The sequence below is a fragment of the Leptopilina boulardi genome, unplaced genomic scaffold, assembly GCF_019393585.1.
Source record: "Leptopilina boulardi isolate dan_hultmark-lab unplaced genomic scaffold, ZJU_Lbou_2.1 LbouV2_107, whole genome shotgun sequence".
Lineage (NCBI taxonomy): Eukaryota > Metazoa > Arthropoda > Insecta > Hymenoptera > Figitidae > Leptopilina > Leptopilina boulardi.
Window position 1 is genome coordinate 43192 of NW_026137649.1, and position 24294 is coordinate 67485.

Here is a 24294-nt window from a genome sequence, read left to right on the forward strand (position 1 = left end):
TCAAAATTAGTTCAATTCAGACTCTATTTCAAGTGCAACAAAAATGAGTCACTAAGTTGATGGCGCAACGTTCTATGTCGATCAGCATTGGCTCATTTTTGTTGCACTTCAAATTGAGTCTGATTCAACTCATTAGGTTTGAGAGAGAGAAGGAGAAAACAAATAAGAGGATGCATGCGACAATGGGAAAGACGAAGTCGAGTCAATAATGGAAGAGGAGGTAATAAGAAGCGATGTCTAAGTGCAACGCTGTGAAGAGTCTTTCCAAGAAGGAAACGACATTTACAAATAACGACAACTTCCGGTCTTAGCATACACATACTTATATATATTTATATTTATATTCAAGCCTGAAATTCAATTCAAAAACAAATTAGCGTACAAGTTCGCCTTTGTGAGTGACAAAAGTACTATTTCATAAAACCAAGAGATAAAAATTTATAAACGCCTATTTAGTTATACTATCGATGTTTACGGTCTAAATTTACACTCAAATACGCCATGATATTTGAATAATACACACTGAAAAAAATATAAAGACAATAAGTCGATTTTATTTAGATGTAATTTGTATAGCATATTTCGATATCTGCGATAATATCAATTCTATATATTGCGTAAATAATTGGTTTATAATTTATATGTAAGGTTCTCAACATATATTGTATTTATGACTAAATTCTTAAACAAAATATTACCTTGACAAAATTGTTGTATTGATGTTCAATCAGTGTTGAATTTTTGATAAATATATGTTTCCGAAGCATTCCAAAATTTGTTTGCGATCCAATTAGGTTTCATTTAAATCTAAATTTTAATATACTTATCTTACTCAGTTATTTGAATTAAGCTATTTTAATATAATTTTGAGATGTTTTTAGTTTTATTTGTATTTTGGTCCTGAACTATTACTTGAGGTTATGTTTTCAGATTTATTCGTATTTTAACCATCAGCCGCCTCCTCTTCGTCATTCCTCCTCCTCCTGTGACGGCCAAATTTTTTTGTAATACACAGAAACACTCATTTTGAGGTTGAGGATTTGAGGTTTTTTCTATGTATATAGATTGCAGTAAGTGTGATACTTGAAACAGATTTGGCTAAGATTGTTGACATTATTTTTCGGGTTATGTTCGCCTGTTGCCCTATGATCTTTGCCTAAATTGAGGAGTAGGAGTAAGAAGGATGGTAGAATAGTGTGAATATCTCTTGAGCTATGTATAATTAATTCATTACCTTCAATTTTGTAGTAATGTGTGTTTCTTGACCACTACATTTCACCTAACTTTGAGATTATGTTTTCAGGTTTATAAAATAATATTTAGGCTCTAAATATCTACACCTAACTTTGAGTTAAGGTTTTCAAATTTTAACGTCAAAACCAGCGCGTTCTCTTGTCCCTTACTTTAGAACTATGTTTGAGGTTATGTTCTCAGGTTTGTTAGTACAGCGTTTTCTTGAAATAGCGACGATGGTGGCAAAATCTTTTTGTAATACATGGAGATAAATGTGCGTATGTATGTTTGTGTGCGCTTAGAAAAGGAGAGAATGTCAACAAAGAAAGATATATTTATTTACACTTTTTTTGAAGACTAGCTTTCTCTTCTATTGAGAAATACTAAGCAGATGCCCTTTGTATTTCCGATTTGGTCCCCTTTTTCAGCATCTTAAAGATCAAAGGACTCAAGGATAGGAAATCCTTGTAGTATTCAGATCGCCTGGAGGTATATAGTGTAAGGACTCTATATGTTGTCGGACGGATTTAAAATTTAGTATATAGTATACATGTATAGGTAAAAGATATAAATTTTCAACAGTTTTATAGAAAGAAAACATTATAAAAAAATCTAATTATCAAAGATTAAAATTTTCAAATATATACACATGAATATATGTACATAAGGTTCAAATAAAAAATTCTCTTGGAGGAGCTGATAAAACGCAAAGTAATCGATTAATAAATATAATTCAATTTCAAATGCAAGCTAAAATAGACACAAATGTATAGATGAATACCTTCATAATGATAGCAAATATAAAAGTTTATTGATTCCGCATAAAAATAAAATTTCAGCATTGAATAAAAATGCACAGAGAAAGTCTAACGAGACAGTTTCTTAATAGACAGCCCGTGAATCACATAACTGATAAACGAGCTTATTTTTACTTTTGTCAGACGCGAATGTTGCCCTGGATTTCAGAGATTGCTATAAATTTTAAATGTTTAATTCCAGTTTTCGGAGTAAATCTGGCTGCAGCCAAATTAATAAATCATTTAATTAGTTGATCTTTATATGATTGATTTTGAGATAATTTGATGAATCTCATTCATATTTATATTATTCCAGAAATAAAAATATTCCAAAACTTAGAAGATGATTGTTTTAATTATTACTAATATTAAGCGTAGATTTTATTCGCACTATTGATTCACCATTAATTATTCATTATTTTTTCATATATTTCACCCTCAATAAAAAAGTGTTTTTAGTTTTAAAAAAAAATTATTCAACAATTATTATCATTTTCAGACTACAAATATAATGGATTATTATTATTCTGTTTGAAACTTTCTGTATAATTACATGCCTTTTTGCATTTTGTTAACAATATTATTAAATATTTAATAAAATAATTGTAATAAATTATGAAACATAAATTAAAAATTAAATTGAATGGACAAAGAATAGAAGCAACGGAGACGGCCAAAGGCCGTCGGAGGCGCTAGTATATAAATAAAACATACTATTCTATAAACATATGTAGTCAATAAAATAGAATATAAAGAAAATATTTTTAAAAAGCATTATAAAATTATACAAATATAAATATTATAAAATACTGCCTATATAAGAAATGTCAAAAAAATGTAAATTGATCTTATACTGGCTGCGATGCAACGAAAAAAGTCATGTTTTACCTGCTTAAGATAAAGAAAATTTCATTTTTATCTTCAGTCGGTAAAATAGATTTTACATTGATTTTATGCTTATGATGTTGTACTTGGGATTTCCTCCATTCAAATTTATTTTATTTATTATTCAACAAATTCGAATACGAAAATCTGAATTTGGAAAGAATTATGGGTACATAATTACTTTTTATTCAAGGTAATATTATTTTCATAATAATTTAATTTATTTTAATTATTTTATTATAATTTAATATATTTCATTATTTTAAAAAAGCGTGCGCTATTTTGTCTTGGGCCAATCAGATGATTTCAACTAAATGTAGGTTATGTTCGTTTCTGATTCATGACAGCTGCAAACATTTACAACAAATAAATGCTTTGCAAGTGTATATTTATTGCATTTAAGTAAGTTATGCAAAATATATATGTGGAACAATAATTTAAGGTGATTTTCATAAAATGAATATTGATTTAGATACTGTGGAAAGCAAAGTTCATTTTTTCTTACATTCGATTTTTTCGACCATCGAGATATTTCGATACATTTTCATGTGCTTTGCATGCACTGTCTTTTTCTTTATTACTAAATTTGATTAATTCAGTGACTTTAATTGACATTAAAAGTTTTCTTATTCTCCCTCACCCCCATTAGGAAAAATAATCATATAATTTATTCTACAATTGTTTTAATTACGGTAAAGTCGAGTGGGAGTAAGTCTTCTCTTTTCGCAATCGCGAGACTTCAACTCTTGGGAATGCTTATGAAATAATCGCCTGCGAATCGCCATGTGTAATATGTACGTATGCTGTAACATAAACGTTAGAGACTTGATATCATCAAAAACAAAAAACTTCATTTTATAATCAAAAGGTTTTTTATTGGATGGTAAATGAGAGGCAACATGTCAACTGTTTTAAATTGAATATTTTACACTGAAAAAAATATTTATTTAATTCAAATAATCAGTTACTTGACTATTATCAAATAAATATTTATTTGTATCAAATATGTAATTATTATTTCTAAAGTCATGTCATTTTTTACTTGTCCATATCTTATAAATATAGAATTCTATTTTTGTTGAAAGTTTGGAAATCGTAAAAGTACACAGAAAAAATTAGTATCTGCGTATTTTTATAAGAATTAATAGAAACAAATTTTTCATTTTTTTGCAAAGATGTATTAAGTCGGTAAAGTAGATTTCTGAACATAACCGCAAAAAATTTATATTCTATTAGAAAGAATTTTTTATTTAAATGGAATAAAATTTTAACTTGACACATTGACATAGTTTTAAATCGAGAATTAAAATTTAGAAAATGACTGTAAAAAGAAAGTCTCAAATCTTTAAAAAGAATAACAGATGCAGAATGGAAGGGGATAAGGATACTGAATGAATTGTAATTACTTGCATAATCTAAACTTTTCACCTGACACCCACACACTCACATACAAGACTCATTAATAGAGACACATATAGCATAGAGTTCATGTTTGTGAAATACACATGTTACAACCCTATTACACAAGAGACGATAGAAAAGAAGGGAAAGGAAAAGAGAAAGAATATCTTAAAGAAAGGAGGAAGATGGGAGAAAAGAAGAGAGGGGGGAAAGATGATCCTTGAACCGTTATGTAAGGGGTGTGAACGGGATTTAAGGTAACGTAAACGTCGTAAAAATTACGAATTGCTCCATTCGAATTTGTTCAGGGAAGAGGCGCGAACTTTGCAAATCGGTTATCGACTTGACATTTCGACTGGTAAATACTAATAGGGCGCTTTCCTTTTCTATATATATTGTATATATATATATCTGATTAATGCCTGGATACACCTCATCTATTCCTTCGTTTCTTTCCTTTCTTGAAATTTCTTTACAATAATTATCTTCTATTTTCTCAAAAAAGAAACAATTTTTTTCATTATTAAATAAAATAAAAATAAATATATCCTCTATCAAAAAATTATATATATTATAACATACACAAAGAGGATCAACTCTTAATACAATCTACTGATGTTTATGTATTTAATTAAATTCAAAATATACAATATAAATTGTTTTTTATTTTAGATAATTAAAAATGAATATTTAATCAATTTAAAACTAACACTAAACATAACCTACAATGTTTCACCATTAAAGTCCCATTTCTCTTTTTAGCGTCATACATATATGAAACGGATAACACTTATTCAGTGAAATAAAAAAATACATTCTGTAAAAATTCTATTGTCCGAAATATTAAAGAAAAAATTGTAAAGATCTTCAGCACGGGCAATAAATTCTGAAAAAGATTATTATAGGATATCATACGAAAAGAAGAGAGAGAAAAAATAAATCAATCTCAAAAAAAGAAAGATACAGGTCTTTTCCTGGAAATATGGACAAAAGGAAGTTGAGTTTGCACAAGATGCAAATCGAATTCATAGGTCTTTTTTGTATTGGAGAGTGCCCACTATATGAAGAATGTTCTGCTTACCTATATATATATATATATATATATATATATATATATATATATATGGGAAAAAGTTCTCTTGCGCAACTTTTGTGACACACAATGGTGCGGCACCCCTGGTTCAGAGATTTTTAGTGTTCAAGACTCAAATCATCACAGGCACGTTTTATTCCCTTGCGTTTTCTTTTTTCGTCATATACATTATCATAGGTTTCTTATTCTATACACATTTTATAATAGACTTTTCTGTGGTCTTTTCCCTTTCCTTTTAAAACCGACACACGACCAGGTCAATGGTGCGAAAAGTGGAGCTTTTAAATACTATAAAAAGAAGACACTTCAATTTGAAGTTTTTTCTTTACCTTATTACAACAACAACAACAACAACAACAACATGAGGAAATGAAGATTCTTAAAAATTTGACCTGTTTCCTATACTTAGGCATCGAAACTAATCGATCCTTCGACCATGTAATGGGATAATGGCGATGGTAATGACAACGTCGATAATAATAGTAATAAATGCACTGTAAAAAAAAGGAGTTGAATTTCAACTCCCTAGGGGATGCTATAAAAGTCCCACCCTTTTGGAGTTGAAGCGAAGGGAGTTAATGCTTTTCGAGTTAATTTTATGCCTAAGGAGTTGGTTTCATTATTAACTCCTTTTTTGAGTTGATTTTTAACTTGAAAAATTTAACTCCCAACTCCCAGTAACGTTAACTCCCTAATTTTTTTACAGTGTATATGTTCAATATTAATCTTTATCAATCATGCGCGCTCTCTGCAAAAAGAAGTATTTTATTTTAAGATATTTGGTAGCGTTTTCAAGACATCAAGACATTTTAATCATCTTAATGTCTTAAAAAGTCTACCAAAACATCTTAATATAAGATACTTCTTTTTGCAGTACTCCCAATGTAACTACAATAATCATCTCTGAATTACCCGAGACGAAAAAGGCCTACTTTTCTAGAAGTAAAGTAGAGGTTAACAGACCCTCCTTAGCTGTCTGGAATGTGTGCAAATTTTATTTTTTCCACATTTGGATTCAAAGTAGAGCCTACGGAAGTCTACACGGAAAAAAATTTCTTGTAGCGAAAACACTACAAATTTCAGAAAAGACAATTCTATAAATTGTCATGTAAACTGTAAGAAAATTGTGTTTCAAACACACAAATTGGGAACAGATTTGCGTTAGTACGCACACTCTATGAAATTTGTTTGTTTCCCAAACCTCAGCGTTTTGTTGAATACTCCAACCGAGTTTTATAGATGGCGCTAGAGATCCTGTTGATAAGACCAGAAATTTTTTTCGGTGTAAAAGATCCAAAAGAGGGCTTATTTAGGTTCTACACAGTAAAAACAAAGTCTTAAGCCGTTTACACCTTAAATTAAGCCCATATATTTTGCATAAGTCTGTCCTTTTTTAATTGGTCTGACTCCGTTTACACCTTAAATTCAGCCTCAAAAATAGGCTGAAATCAAGATTTCTTTTTTAGTGTGTAGGTGGAGCTAAAGAGGATTCAAATTTCAACTCGGGTATTACCTATAGGTAATACCCCAATAAATTTGAATTTGCCTGTATGTGTTTGTTATAATTACACCTTTTTTAGTGCAAGATTACTTTCTTTTATTTACTTCAGAAAGTATGCAAAATAGCAAAAATGCTATGTGTGTTATTTATGTTATTATTTTATTTTATTTTAAATAATAAGAAGAAGAATTAATAAAATAAATAAGATAAAAATAGTAGAATAAAAAAATATTTTAACTTAAATTATATAATATTTTTAAAAAGCAGGGAAAAAAGTGACATAACGGCACTGTATTCCCGTCGCAGTTCATCCAAAAAAAGTGGCAAAGAATCATCAAATTCCTTGAGGCGCTGCTCGTTATGAAATACGTGTTTGCTTACAATGGAGACTCTCTATTCTGACTCAAGTTAAAAAGCGGACATATCCCCCGTCTCTCTCTCTCTCTCTCTCTCTCTCTCTCTCTCTCTCTCTCTCTCACACACACACACACACACACACTCCAAGTTATATATTTCGGGTCTTTTCTGCCCCTTGATGTTTTTTTATCTCTTCTTTTTACTTTTTCCAAGATTCAATAGTCTCGCGGAAACGGGGTCTTACACTGCTCATACATATATACGGGGAATGCATCAGTGGCGCGGATCCGATTTAAAAAGTGAAAAGATACCTGTAACGGTCGTAGGAGGAGTCGTGGGAAAGCATCTAGAGAAGATTTCGTTGGGTTTGGACCGAACACGGGTTTGGCTCATTGTCTGACACACGACCGAGGGTTGCCCTCCACACACGATTCGATCCCTAAGGCTAATATAAAGGCTGTCGAGAGAGTGAATTCCACCCTTAAATATATAACGAACTAAGCGGAAGAGAAACAGTTCCTCGCAAGACACATATATGTACATAAAGACACTCACTCGTCGGCCCACAAAATGACACACATGCGAGGGATTATTTTATGACAGTTTGATATATTGTTAAAAAAATCTTTATATAGCGCTCCATATAATTCGAAACTTTAATAATAATTCCCCATTTAATGTGATCGCACGTTACACTTTTGATTAAAATGCAATGCACCTGATTAATATATATATTTATTACAAGAAAAATTATGGAATCAATGATAAAATTTTAGAAGAATTAAAATATAACGTCAAAATTTAGGCCGAAAGGAGAAAGTAACCTAAAAATTCAGGATAAATAAAGAGGTAAATATTTAAGAACCTAAAAATTCAGGATAGGTCAATAATTTGGTTTGAAATAATTCTTAATGTATTATTTTAAAGAAATAAATATTAAAATTCTGTACATCAAACATACATCTGTATCGCGAAATAGTACTCTCTAAATCTTAATTAATAGTTTTCTACTAATGAAAGAGTACGGATTCTTTTACCAATTGAATTAGTAACAGTTTTGACTATGGTAGAAAACTATACTAATTCAGATTTAGAGAGTATGAACGACCATGTTAAATCATGTTAAATCTCACTAAAGTATACCAAAAAGTATAAAATATTATTATTTATTTATTGTGATTTAAGAGTTTAATTTTTATCAGTGAAATATGGATTTTAATATACCAAAATCCTAAAAGAAAAAGGAATTAAAAATGATTGAAAGACTTCACATTTTATAGTGGATGTAAAGATTCTGTGAAAAATCATCAACAGAAGAAACTCACCGTCATTACGTATGATGATTAAAGTGAAAAGAAAATATATTAAAGGTGATGATCAGGTGACCTGAATCGTTGTCGACTTTTACAAAAGAACAAGTCACGGCAGTTGGGATTAGAAAGAAGGAACTCTGCCACCCCTGCTCTCTATATATACATATAAAAATTGAATATGTGTGTATGTGTATAATAAGTATACACCCCAAAAGATTCGTAGAAAAATCATCACAACCATCTTTCAAAAACCTGCTTCGAATGATTGGGGTGCCTGAGAATATTATATATACACACATTCACATATATATATATATATATATATATATATATATATATATATATATTTTTGGGCCACGTGAGTCAAGTGTGACACGTGAAAAGGGGAGATACGAAAAAACATAATCTCTCTATCTCGATGCCCGCAGGTGCTTCCAATCACTGATTTAAAAACTGATTTTATTCACGTCATACACATTTCGTATCTTTTTTGCTCTAAAATAAAAAAGAAAATAAAAGACATAATAATTTTTCAATAATATTTATACTCAGATGCGGAAAATAGAAAAAGGTTAAAGGTCTAATATGATTAGAAGACTTTTTTAAAATATATAAGACTTGTCGAAAATGAAAACGAGTTCGTCGAATTTTGATGAATCAGGTCCGAATAATCCCTAATTCTAGGAGCAACCCGATCCCTCCGTATCTATGCACACGTGCATTCTGAAGGAATTTCGAATTGAATAAGGCACATCATCTAAAGAAGAACAAGAACCAGATTGATCCCGGGGTGCTCCGACAACGCACGTGGTGAATCCTTCAATGAAGAGAATATATATTTTGGCTCCCTCTTTTTTGCCTGTGGCATTTGCATAATGTTTCCTATGCTGACAAAATGGCGAGAATGGAATATTACCCAACCTAATCCCCCCACACCCACCCCTTCTTTATAACCCCTCCGCATTTACCCCTAAAACGAGAGCAATGCTTTCGATGGTTAGGGGAGTAAAGATAGGGGGAGGGGAAGCAACGACTACTCTCTCTTATCCCTAATGTTTTGCGGCAGAACGAACGTCCGAGAACGCGTGGCCTGTATTATAAACGTCCTCGGAACAAAGGACTCTTCGCTTTTCAAACTCATACATATAGTTCTTCCCTGCTGTGCAATATCGCGCGCCCACCAAAACTACCGTGTAATTGGATCTTTAATCCGTTCCACTATTTCTATATACTCTCATTTTTCCCACAATCAAGTCTAATAAGATTCTTCTTCTGTTATTTATTTTTTGTACAAAAAACTGTTTTTTATTTGAGAAACGCTATTTAATTATATCACAAATTGAATAATCGGCTTTTCGTGTGGGTTTTGTAATACCTACATGTTTTTTAATTTAATGAATCCAATGATTCCTTTCAATCTTTTAAACGAATGTATAAGAATAGTTTTGATCGGATTTATTATATTATTGTATGTTTGTGATGCTGAAACTTAGAAGAAAACAATGAACCTACAATGTTTTTTAATCCCTTCACTGTGATTGATCGCTATAGACGCATAAAAATGTCGTGCCACCAATGTGTATGAGCTCTATAGTAGCATTTGAAAAAAATAATGGGGGTATTCTTCGTATTTCGAGGTCTATGATTTAACCCCTTCACTGTTATTGACCTCTATAGAGGCATAAAAATGTCTTGCCACCAGTGTGCATGACCGCTATAGAGGCATCTCAAAAAAAATAAGTAGACACAAAATATGATAAATTATCGATAGTTTACTTCATTATTTTAATAATCATTTACTTCATTATTTTAACAATACAATAAACTTGTCAATGGGTATTCTTAGATTTTCGGGTTTTTTTTAATATCAATTTAAAAAAAAAAATTTTTTTCCCACATACGGGGCACTGAAGCTTTATTTTTGCTTTTGCTACACTGCGAAGGGGTTAAAAGTTTTTCTTTTAAAAAAAATTTTTTTTGCACACTAGTGGCACGAAATAAGCTTTATTTCTGTTACACAGTGAAGGTGTTAATCAATATACATAGTTTTAATTGTGAGGATACGAAATATAATTTAAAAAAAAAATTCCAGGATCAACCAAACAGGATACAAAAATCTTATTTTGTCGGAAGGACTTAGAAATCTTCATCGACATTTTTTTAGCATTCCTTGCATACGTGTTTAACCCCCCCCCCTCTCTCTCTCAGATTTAACCTTGTATGTATCAGTAGCCTGCCCTAGCTGGTCGTTTTGTGGTCGTTTACATTCCTCTTTTTCTTCTCTCTCTTGAACACTCCCGATTGAGAATTCGACGAAGAGACCCAAGAAGGAAGGAAGAGCCTGTGTGAGACCTCAAGTTTGGTTGTATCCTAATGATGCTACGGGTTCAGTCGAGTTATGCGATACCCATCGTCCCGCTAAAAAAAGAAAACCCCTCGCCCATCTCTCGACCAATAACCTTAAGGTACCCATTTCTCATCCACGAAAATTTATTCATGGTGTTGAATGAAGCCTCACTTCCATTTCAATCGATTTTTCGAATATAAACCATTTGTTTCTCATTTTACCTTCTCTTTCTATCAACAACAAACTATCTCTAATTTCAAAATTAGATTATATTATGAATTTATTTTCAAAGTTATAAAATTCTCTTTTCATAAAGTTTTTAACAAAAGAAAAAAAAATATATATATATATATATATATATATTCACCAGCTGTGGATAAGTTGATTTTAAGAAAAAAAATTCGTAAATTTATTTGTATTCCAATTTTAATGTCTTTATATGTATGTCATAGAAAAAGAGAAATGGAAGTAAATTTTAGAAATGTGAAAACATGTTATCACTGAGGAAAATGTTTAGTATCATCTACCAAAGTTTGGTTCTCTCTACCAAATTTTTTATTTAATATAGATGCAACTAAGCCGTTTGGTTGTCAGAACTAAATTTGTTTGATGGATCGGTTTGATCGGTCTACCAAATTTTTTGTTTCGCACAACTAAATTATTGTTTTTAAGCTTGAAAAAAACTTTCGTTCTTTTAACAAGTTTTATGTATTTATTCTCACTACACAAACTGTTTTTTAAAAAAATGTCTGAAAAACTTTAATACTGCAACTTCACCACGCGAACGACGTAGGGTTAATGTTGACATCCCGTAAATGGGAAGCGACGCCATATTTACGAGAACAGCGCGTGCGCGCAATTCAGCATGCCAGCAATTTAGTACTGAGAACCAAACTATTCGTAAATATGAAAGCTTCAAATATATTTTTTGGTAGAGCCAACTAAACTTCCCGATTTATTGACACTTTATATTCTGTTGTGACAACCGTATTTTAGTAACGCCAACTAAAAATTTTCAACTAAATTATTTTCTTATTATTGCGAAATTATTTTTCTCAGTGTAGGGGAAATTAAGGAATAATGAAACAAAAGAAATTGAAAGCTATAAAAACGAGGAGTATAGCAAAAATAAAAAGAAATTAAATTTTAATAATAAGAGTCACAGTTGGGTGTAGCTTCCTAGCCGTAAAAAATTAACAGGTCTTTTTGGTGTATATACTCACGAACTTATATACAGAAGGGACGTCCTGCCGCGAGGATAACTGCGAACGAGACCGCCTTTTTTCTTCTTTCGTGTTCCCTTCTGTTTGTCTATAATCACCGGGGTCGGCCACAAGCTATATTTCACAGTGCTTACCTGAAGAAGAAAAAGAAGACAAAAGGATATGTTTATAATGAGAGTTATTATTCATAAGATGAAATGTAAATACTTTTTTATAAAATTTTCTTAATATACTATTTTTATTGTAATAAGGGACTGTTTCTAATAAGACATTTTTCCGGTAAATGAAAACACTTAAATTAATTATTTCACTGAAACAATTTTTTTGAGTACTTAATGTAAAATCCCCACAAGAAATATTTTTCCAGTAATCAATTATTCTCGGTTTGGGTGTAAAAATTGCTTCTAGAGAGCTTCCAGTATAAAAAAAGATGAGCACAAGAGTTTCTGGGATGATTTTGAGATCACCGACTGACCTTGTATAAAAAGGCTTTTGCCCCGTAAACTCACACACACACACACACACACACTCTGTAAAGTTGTTAGCTGGAATCAAATTGCAAAAAAAGGTTGAATCACTCCAAGGTGGAGACGGAATGTTGTAAATATCTCGTCTCTCGAATCTTCTTCTCTTTCCATTCAAGGAGGATGAGGTCCCATCTTGCATTTGCTGTCATTCCGTTAGTTCGTCGGGCAACCAGGATTCGACACGCCTCGAGGTTCACTCAAGACACACGCGGAATAAGATGAACAACGGCAACAGGTAAATGGTCGTCATCGTCGTTGTCTTGAGTCGTTTCTTCTAACAGAAAAAGTGGTTCCCATGGCGATTATAGTTCACGTCTCTGATGTGTTAGAATCAACTTGTACATCCCCCCTCTTACCTTTTACACACACACAAAATATATACAGGGTGATCAAAATGTACCGGACCCAAGAATTTTTTTTCTAATTCCCACTTTTTTATATATAAAAACCAAAAAAGTGACCGAATTAAATATCAATATTTTCTTGATCGAAAAATTTTTTATTAGTTTGAAGTAAATTTTCTTGGATCAAGAAATTGAATACGGTCAAGTATATAGGTTTTCTTGATTCAATGTCAAGGAAAAAATTTTTACCTTATTTTTTATATAACTTTACCAAATTAGAAAATGGGAAAATTTCATTAACGCTAAGTCTATACGACCGTCTAGCCGGATAAAATAATTTTGTCCGTCTATATGGAATTATATTGAATATTTTAAGGAAACCTGGAAGGGGGAGGGGGTCGGAAATGGCCGAAAGTATTCTACGGAAAAAGTCGGGTGGCTATAGACGGACGTTTAGACGTTTTTTGATGTCCGTCTAGACACTTTGTTTAATTAAATGTACTTTCGAAATTTAAATTAGTAGTTTTCTACTAATGAAAGAGTACGGATTCGTTTACCAATTGAATTAGTAACAGTTTTGACTCTTTTTTAGTAGAAAACGCTACTGGTTGGTAGTAGAAAACTACTAATTCATGGAGTAAAACGTATTTTTTGCTATTTTAAATTAGTAAGCCGATTTACTCCATGAATTAGTAGTTTTCTACTATATATAATATATTCTACTAAACAGGATTAGTCCAGATTCTACTAAACAGCTTAGTCAAAGGGACTACTATAGTTCTATCACACAAAATAATTTACCGACAGAATAAAAATGCACAAATCTGATTGGTTGTCCACAATTAACCAGATTGCGGACAACCAATCAGATTTCTACATTACGTTTCTGTCGGTAAATTTTTTTCTATCAATAATCGTGTAAATTTTTTTACTAAACAGTATCGTTCATTTAACTGACTATTTAGTCCGTCCAAAATGAACGATACTGTCTAGTTGATTTAAGGGGACTTTCTGGTTTAGAATTTCAAAAAAATCGATTTTTTTTTTGCTTAAAAATGTTCCATAGTATCATAGAATTACTGTCCCAAAACGTTTTTTAAAAAATATGTACAAAAACAAAAGTTATAACAATATTTATGACGGTATGTATTTCAACAACAATCTACAGTTATCTTATTTACATATTTGGTGTTCCTCTTTTATTGATATTAGCTTGAAACATGTTACTCGAGGGTTTTTGGGGTCGCTGATTACGAATTTGATGTCAGTTTTTGAAAATACAAAATGGCGGATCCAATATGGCGGACGAAAAATAAAAATTCAACCGGATTTGCTTAAAACTTGTTACTCGGGGGTTTTTGGGGTCGCTGATTACGAATTTGATGTCAGTTTTTGAAAATACAAAATGGCGGATCTAATATGGCGGACGAAAAAATAAAAATTCAAGCGGATTTGCTTAAAACTTGTTACTCGGGGGTTTTTGGGGTAGCTGATTACGAATTTGATGTCAGTTTTTGAAAATACAAAATGGCGGATCTAATATGGCGGACAAAGATTAAGAAATTAATTAAATTTAGTTGAAAATGGTTACTTGTGGCCTTTTGAGATTGCTAGTTATGAATATAGGCACAAAACATTAACGTTCTAGGAACGTTTTAATTAATTAAAAAAGTTAATTTTTTATTTTGTAATCCGCCATATTGGACCCGACATTTTGAATTTTCAAAAACTGACATCAAATTCGTAATCAGCGACCCCAAAAACCCCCGAGTAGCAAGTTTTAAGCAAATCCGGTTGAATTTTTATTTTTTCGTCCGCCATATTGGATCCGCCATTTTGAATTTTCCAAAACGGACATCAAATTTGTAATCAGCGACCCTAAAAACAGCGGGATACGAAGTTCTGTTGTAATAAAAAGTTGTTTGATATTCATGACTCAATGAACTATGTTATGAAAACTTTGAACGCGTTTTTCTCGAAAACTCATTTTTCAAACTGGTACAGAGCTTTTCTCGAAATCTACCGAACCGATTTTGAAATCCCAAAAATTTTTCGATTCTTTATTTAAAAAACTGGGGCCTAAACCTCTAAAAACTCATATTTCTACCCCCTGTGTTTTTATATGGAGGTAAATTGACCCAAAAACACGGCGTTTTTGCGAGTTTTTGAGAAAAATGTACATAAAAAATAAAAAAACCTTTAAAAAAAATCGTTTTTGAGGTTTAGGCCCCAGAATAAATCCTTATGAAGAGATTCCCGTTTGGAACTTGAATTTATGTATTACAGGTTGCCCGGAAACTAACGTACCAAAAAAAAGGTATCTTTTGGAAGACGCCACCTACAGCTATGAAATTGAACTAAATACACTCAAACATATTTTTTAAATTTTCTCTACGCAATGTGCTACAATGTCCAAAAATAGTTTTTACAATTTCTTTAATACTGTTCTTACAATAAAAGTTTTAAAACCTTCCTTTTTTGTTAATTCTAAACCAGAAAGTCCCCTTAACTGAGATATAGTAGTAAGATCTACTTCGCCCTTCTCTCCGTGTATACTTTCTTTTACAGTATATAATAAGAATTTTATTTTCTAAAAAACTATAAGTTACCTAAGAACTTTTTCTTTCCGAATTAAATTTCTTCTTAATTTGTATATATAATTTAACGAGAAAACAGTTTTTTGAGAGTTTTGAATTAATCTTTTGAATTTGGGGCATAATATTTTTTGAGTGTCTCCCTAAATATATATATATATATATATATATATATATATATATATATATATATATATATATATATATGAAACTATGTATAGAAAAGAAAAGATAGTCATTTTTTCTTTTTGTAGAATCGACACTGTTAATGACCATTAAGAATTTCCTGAACCCTGTTATTTGGTCGACAACATCTTCCCTCTAAAAATTGTACTTGAGAACCATAGAAAAATCATTGTTCATATATATATATATATATAAATAACTGACGAATGGTTCCTTCAGGTATAAAAAGAAAAAAAGTCAAAGAATGACTGATGACGCGGCAGATTGTGAAAAGTGTGTGTCTGTGTGTGACATTGAACGGGAGTAAAAAAGTCTTGAGGACGGTTTTTTTGGGCCGTACAACCATGGAGTCACGACTTGCGAAGATTAATGAAGAGGAGGGGGTGAATGAAGAGGATGACGTTGATAATGATGACAAAGTGCCCAGGTTCACAAGGTCTCACAAAATTATAAGAATTGATTTCGTTAATTTTTTCCATCCAAATATCTCGTTTATCGTTTTCTCACTTTTTTTCACATATAAATTTAAAGATTTTTTAAAAATTAAAAATTGAACACATTGACCTCTCACAATGAAATTAATCTTTTGTATTCTAGTTAAACAATTTTAAATAACTCTATTTACAATTGATTCAAGAAAGTATTTAACTTTTCAATTCGCCATTGCTATAAAATAAAAAAAATTATTTCATTTGAGATCATAATGCAAAATGATGAGAATGAATATCGATTATATAATATTCAAAATTAAATAAGGACAGAACAGAATGTTACGTCAGGTCTGATATCGCGATATATAATAAAAATTAATTCATTATTTTAAGAGTTATTTTGAAACATCTTAAAAGTGACTACAAATTTATCTTATAATAAGATGCATTGTAGCCCAGGAAGACTATTGTCTTCTTGTCGATAAGAGAATTGACCTCGTTTTCACGTTTACACCTACAGCAATAAGAGCACCATGCCCGTACAAAAGGGCATTATTGTCCCGTTGAATCGTCGTGAATGGAATCATTTTTTGCTTGGTAAGAATGCTGATGGCTTGCCTCCTCTAATTCGCTGAAGCAGGGTGCTCCTCTAAACCCTCCCCCTCTTCTTCTTTCTGCTCTTTTTCTCTTCATTCGGGGTCCCGTATTTTGCGACTCAATTCAAAAGCACACTGTTCGTCTTTTCGGGAATGAAAAAACGGAAGAACCGTAGGCGGCTACTTTTCATCACCAAATATTTTTTTGTCCTTATAATCGTTTCGTGGAAGTATTGAAATTCCTTTGATATATATATATATGTATATGGGCGATTCCACGTGAGATTTACCTCTGACCTTTTAAATTCGTCTAAATAAATTTTTCCTTATTCTTTGTAGAAAAAAAAGGTTTACGTATTTTTTTCGAGTTATGAATTTTTAAAAATCTGATTTTTTCAAGTTTTTTTGAAATACACCTAATTTCAATGACATGTAACTCTAAAAGTATTGAATTTAGGAATTATGATTAACATACAAAAAAGTTTCAGTTTTTTATCGACTTTCAAAATATGATAACGAAAAAAAAAATTTTGAATTTGTTTATAAAAAACAGCGATTTTTCATAAACAAATTAAATTTTTTTAAATTTAGGCGCGTTTTTTTTTATTTTTTTTTAATTTTTACACACATAAAAATAAAAAAAAAATTTTGTAATAAGTTTTGGAGTGGGCCTGATGATCCTTTTGTTTAAAAATAAAATTTTACTGTTTTTTCGTTTTTTTTTATTTTTCAAAATGTAAAGTGTTTTGGCACTAGGATCTACTAGTAAACTAATAGAAAAGCAAATTAAAATACATTTTATTTTGATAAATAAAAAAAAAGTAAAATTCTTTTAAAAAAATTATACATAAACAAAAGGATCATCAGGCCCACTCCAAAACTTATTACAAAATTTTCTTTTTATTTTTATGTGTGTAAAAATTAAAAAAAAATAAAAAAATCGCGCCTTAATTAAAAAAAATTTAATTTGTTTATAAAAAATCGCTGTTTTTTATAAACAAATTCAAATTTTCATTTTCGTTAACATGTAAGTTGAAAAAATTATTTGAATAATTGTTTTGTTTACTCTCTAAATCTGAATTAGTAAAAATGTTTACTAATTTAAATTAGTGACTCACTTTTTGCTTATGAATTAGTAAAATTTTAATAATTATTAGTATTATTACTAATATTATTATTTTACTTATTATTATTAATTTACTAACAATTAGTAAAATTTAAGATAGACTCACTTTTTGCTTTAGAATTAGTTAAACTTTACTAATTGTTAGTTAAAGTTACTAATAATTAGTAAAATTTTACTAATTTGTAAGCAAAAAGTGAGTCACTAATTCAAATTAGTAAACATTTTTACTAATTCAGATTAGTTTGTTTGTTAAAAACAAACTTCGGTTCAAATAACCGAACTGAAACAACCACTCGAGTTTAGTTCTAACAACCGAACCACTTCAGTTAAGACAACTATTCATTTGGTTACAACAACTGCTCTACAGTCAACCAAACTCATCAGTTTACTTACATTTACCAAACCTCTTTTTTCCGTGTAGATATACTTCAACTTCGTCAAAGTATCGTATTTCTTTTCTTTTATTGCACACAGAAAAAAAAAATTTTAGACTTAAGAAAAATTTTTAAAAGAAAAAGTTATTTGTAATTTTTGTAATATCTAAACACACAGAAAAAAGTACAACTATATCTGAGAATTTTTTTGTCATAACAGTCAAACATTTCGTCAAAAATGAATGAGCGATATTATATTCCCAAAATGGATGACCAGAAAGATTAAACCTACCCGAGGCGAAATTTGAATCCTCTTTAGCTCCCCTTAGAACCTAAATAGGCCCTCTTTTGGATCTTGTAGACTCCCGTAAACCCTCCTTTGAATTCCAACGTGGAAGAAAGGGAAATTTGCGACTGGTTGAGGAAGCTAAGGAAGGTCTGTTTAACCCTACTTTACTCCTTGTAAAGTAGGCCTTAAATTTCGCCTCGGGTAAATTCATCACTTTAGCGAAATCGACTAAACATTCGGCTATTGCGGTGAAACTTAATTCACACCTCCCAGTGGGAATTTGCCAAAATGGTAACCATCAAAGGGCCATTATAGGACCAATGATGGTCCTATATTGGGCCACTCTTTTGCCAATGGTAAATTTCCCACTGGGGTTGGATGTGTCGTTCTTCATACTAATTATATTCCCAAATAGCTCGTTCTCGTCGTAAAATCTTTTTTCGTGCAGGTTAATACAAAACCTGGACTCGATAACTATCCGATGTTTCCAACCCCAGCTACAAAGAGTTCTTTACTTAAAATAATTACTACTAATTTACAAGAATAAATGACGAAATGTTTCTTAATAATAAATAATTGTCCTTTTAAAATCTTAAAAATTCATTAGAATCCTCGTGTCTAATTAAATAAATACCTTTCACGTCAATCACTATAGTGATTGGTAACTCGAGCCTCCTCTGCAAACACTTTTATGGAAATGACCTTGAGACAGTCCGCGTATCGTTTCGAGCAGTGGTAACTTCCATATCCGCTGTTGTGTAAATGCCAACTCTCGCCAACAGCATCACTCCCCCCACCACCCTTTAGTATCCCGGTGCGGAGATTAAGGCAAAAGATAAGAACCGATGAAAAATTATGAAGAAACCTGTTCCTCTTCCTGTGTTTGAGAGTCGCGGCCATTACAGAGTAAAATGTGTTTTTGTATGTGTGTGTGTTTTCTGTGGTATTTGAGAGACTTCACTGTGATCAAGGTTGCTATATGTATAACTAGAGAGAGAGAGAGGGGGCGGGGCAAGACTGTGTATGAAGAGCAAAAAGTAACAACTTCTGCCTTTAAGTCTTTTTCATTGCGCTTCTTAACCACACCATATCGCGACTTTACACTGTGGAATCTTGAAAGAGGTACCGGAAGTGTGCTCCTACTTCCGGGACACCTTGCGCTCTTTGGTGCGTTTTATGAACACCTGAACCCTCCGGCGACGTTCGATGGCCGCTCCTTTCTCGTTCGATTCTCTTTTACTTGATCTTTAGTCTCTTCCGGGATTCGCGATTCAGCATCTTCCAACTGTTGTCTCTCTCTCTCTCTTCAATGATCGCAGCCTACATAAGAGGTGTTTATTGTTTTAAAAAAAAGTTTTAATTGAATTAAAAAATGTTTATATTATTTTAGTAAACATCAATTCTTCATTTTAGGATTTAGAATTTGACACCTCTTCGTATTTTTTATGGAAGTAATATTCATCTTTTAAAAAAATATATCAGTCTCCCATTCTTTTTAAACTCTTTAGGATGGCCGAAGTATGAGGTCTGGGTATAAAACAAGTAAAATTGACATTACTATTAGAGAAAAAAAAGTAAATTAAAGATTCTAAAATTTAAAAATTGACAATTTATGTCATATACATATTCTATATATATATTTACGAAGGAAGAAGGAAGTAATATTAAAAATTCTCTATAAAAAGAAAAAAAAAGGAAGAACGATTTAAAATTCTCACCCAATCATGACAAAATATTTCACGCATCCTTTAGACATTTCTCAAACTACAAATTAAAATTAATTTAACGTACGTCGAACTTTCAAATAATCATTTTTTCATAGTCCAACATTAGAACGAATTCCTATACATATGTGTCCTGACACGGCGAAAGGGACCTTACTTCTCCTTACTATAAGATCCCTTTCACCGTGTCAAGACACATAAATATGTATATGTATATATAAAAATATATATATATATATAAATCCACGAAAAATTTGACCCACCTTTATGTTATATACCTCACTCCGTGACTTCACAGAACGTGAGTCGGATTTCAAACAAAATGTTAAATTTCGTTTCAGCGATCCGCATATGAGATAACATAAAAGCGGAATAAACTGACGAGTGATTGAATCCTCCGTTGGTCCTCACCTTTGGTTCCTTTCAAGCGTTAAGTGCATTTTCGTCAATCTGACAAAAATCTATTTTCATTTTGACCCTCATTCTTTTCTACGATTCACAATCGAAAATTTCATTCTTTCCAATCACAATTTATAATGTATAGTATATTTATAATTACTATATATATATATATATATATTAGAAGAAGAATGAAATTTCATAAGAATGAAATTAAAATATATATATATATATATATATATATATATTTCATTTATATATTTATATTTATACATTATTTATTATATATATATATATATATATATATATATATATAGAGAGAGAGAGAGAGAGAGAGAGAGAGAGAGAGAGAGGGGGGGGGGGGGAGAGAGAGTTATATTACTGTTTACTTAATTTTAGCGTCGTCTGAAAATTTGCGTTCTTTCCACTTTAGAAACGAGCTTCAAAATTTCAGCGTAAAAACAACAAGAAAAAGAAATAATAATAAAGGTGAAAGAAATTGTAAGAAGAAAAGGATTTAACAGCGCGCCATGGCATTCAATATTTCAATCGCTGAAAATTCTCCGCTTTGATCTTGCGAGTATACAGGCCGCCCACGCCTGTCCATTTTCGTGCGGGGGCTTATATCTTCATCTCTATTCAAGGTGGCAGTTTTTTTTCTTTTTCTACTTCTTCTTGTTGTTCTATATTATACTCGCCAATGCACCTTGTTCTTGCCCCCCCCCTCTCTCTCTCTCTCTCTCCATATATGTATATATAATACATGTGCCCAAGCGCGCATATCTACCAAAAAAATCTCGACGTATATGGGGATTTTGAGGCACTAATCCTCGTCGCGTTGTTACAGACTTCAAAAAAAAAAAAAAATTTGCTCCTCACCCATTCACACTCCGCCACCCTCTTTGACCATCATTGAACTTTTGGTATTTTGTTATGGATCCTCCTCTGATATACCTTCATTCCACACATTCCATTCGAATCACACTCACACACACGCACGCACGCATACATTTATTTTAAAGACCTAAAACCGATAAACTCGTCTTTTTTTCACGTTTTTACTTTCGGTTTAGTGAGTTTTATTCAATGGCACGCGTCAATTTTTATTTTTCGCTTCATTTTCAAATGGTTCCTCTTTTATCGAGATTATTCTCAAATCACATATTCTAGGTCTAATACATAAATATATAATAAAGTGGTCAAAAAATGTAAAGGAAAAGAATTTTTTGAAACTTTTTGTTCTGAACCCTAAATTTAATCCAAGACAGTATAAAAAGAAAGTGTTTTTTTAAGGCAATGAGAAAGTCTTATTTTAAGATGCAACATTTTTAATTTTAAGACAGCATTTGCTGAATTAAGCGAAATGGATTTTACTTCCATCGAAATCTTTTATTTCCGTTTATTTAAGACAAATAAAATTTATTTGTCTCACACCGAAAAAAAACTTGATACCCGTTTACCAAAATTTTACCAAGCGCAGGGGTTCGTTAAAGTGATTGCAAAGCTTCTTTGGTAAAATTATCTTATAAATTTTAAGTTTTAGTCACTAAAAAAATCAGTCATTTTAACTAACGTTCATGGTACTCTCTACCAATAAAACCTGGTAAATGCTACCCACAAAAATAAGTATAATTAACGTGTTTAAAATAAGTCACAATAAATATTATAGTTATGGTTCAGGTATTTCGGTATTCATTCCTAATAATTCCTAATAGATTATTGACATTAGACGAAATAAACATTCAATGACTTATTTTCTTCAATTTAAAATATGAAATTAAGAAATAACTTCACTTTGATGTAAAAAAACATGTAAAAACACTCCACAATCGGCTAATAGAGAGTAAGGTTAGGTTTCGCGAAATGACTTTAAACCGTGTACACTTAAAAAATTCTTTTACTAAAAACATTTCACGTAATGAAAGCACGACCTCTAAAATGGTCTAAAATTAATAAAATTAAAAAATTAATTTGCCATGTTTCGCAAGATTTTAGCAATGGTCCAAAGTCCGTAAAATAAAAAAATTAATTTTCCCATGGTTCGCAAGTTGTTAGCTATGGTCCAAAATCCGTAAAATAGAAATAGTATATTTCGATACAAGGGGCCAAACGAGCGTTTTGCTCATTACACGAGTAATGGGCATACGCTCGTGAGGCAACGAGTATCGAACCATATTTTTCTTTATAAGTGCAGGCATAACCTCGTTTGACAGCTACTTGCAGCTATTCAAAATGGCCGACTCCCTCATTGTGCGCGCGGACGATGAGCAAAATGTTTTGGCCACCGCTTAACGGTGAGCAAAATACTTTGCTCATCGTCCGCGCGTACAGTGAGGGATTCGACTATTTTGGATAGCTGAAAGTGGTTGCCAAACGAGGTTTTTGCATGCACGTATAAAGAAAAAAAAATTTCCCATGGTTAGCAAAATTTCAGCAATGGTCCAAAATCCGTATAATTAAAAATTTTTTTTCCATGTTTCGCAAGTTTTTAGCCATGGTCCAAAATCCGTAAAATAGAAAAAAAATTTCTCATGGTTCGCAAGTTTTTATCCATGGTCCAAAATCCGTAAAATAAAAAAAAAAATTCCCATGGTTTCCAAGATTTTCACAATGGTCCAAAATTAGTAAAATTAAAAAATTAATTTTCCCATGGTTTCCAATATTTTAGCAATGGTCAAAAATCTGTAAAATTATAAAAAAAAATTTCCCATGGGAAATTGTACCATGGGAAACGGACATGAGCAATGGTTTTTGAGATTTTTTCCAAAGTTTAAACCATGGGTCTAATCGTTTTTACCTTGGCAATCGATTTCGCCCATAGTTTTTATGATTTTACCCATGGTTCCATTTCCACGCGGGTAATATAGAATCTAGATTTCTGTCCGTATATGTAAGATCAAATATGGTACCTGGTACTACACTGTTAGAAATGTTCTGAATTTTCCGTCAAAATTAAGATACAAAAATATCATAATTTTTAAAATAATGTTACTGAAAGCTAAAGTCAGTTATACTTTTAACGAAAATTTGCCAAACTTTACTTAAAAATACAAAATGTTACTGAAAATTCTAAATCAGTAACTGATTTCTAAGTTGCGTAAGGGGAAAAAAGTAACTGTAACAGAAAATTTAAGACATTGTAACTGAAATTTTTGAAACAGTTTTGAAAAGAGAGAGATTTCCTGAAAATTACGAAACTGTAACAAAAATTCAAGTTACTTCAACAAAATTTGGATGCGCACAGCTATTTACGCGCAGGTTGGAAAAGCCAAAAGAATGCCATAACCGAAAATGCGCTGTGAAAATATAGTTGTGAAGTTTGAGTGCCCCGGACAGCACCGAAACTTTCCTGAACCTTGACTGAACCTCGCTTGAATAAGCGAAATAAATAATTATTTATGACATTAATTATTTATTAAGTTAATTATTTGTCATATTTAAAATAAAATAAAATATCTAATAAAATCAAATTTTTCAAATGTTCCCGCGCTGCGCTGAGGGCTCAGCTCTGGACTTTAGTTCCCTCAACGCCACAGGGAGGGCGAACATCATAA

General features: G+C 31.4%; 1 long non-coding RNA gene across 2 annotated transcripts in view; it reads right to left on the reverse strand.

Annotated features, from left to right (window-relative positions):
- Window positions 1-24294, reverse strand: part of LOC127276962 (uncharacterized) — a 169055-nt gene that overhangs the window by 11535 nt on the left and 133226 nt on the right. The window contains exons 4-5 of one of the 2 annotated variants that reach the window (XR_007842291.1): window positions 12151-12284; window positions 2847-3718 (exon numbers count right to left, since the gene is read on the reverse strand). This is a non-coding gene — a long non-coding RNA (uncharacterized LOC127276962). Of the gene's footprint in view, window positions 1-2846; window positions 3719-12150; window positions 12285-24294 lie in introns of those variants that run through there. The other variant, XR_007842290.1, reaches the window with a different exon arrangement.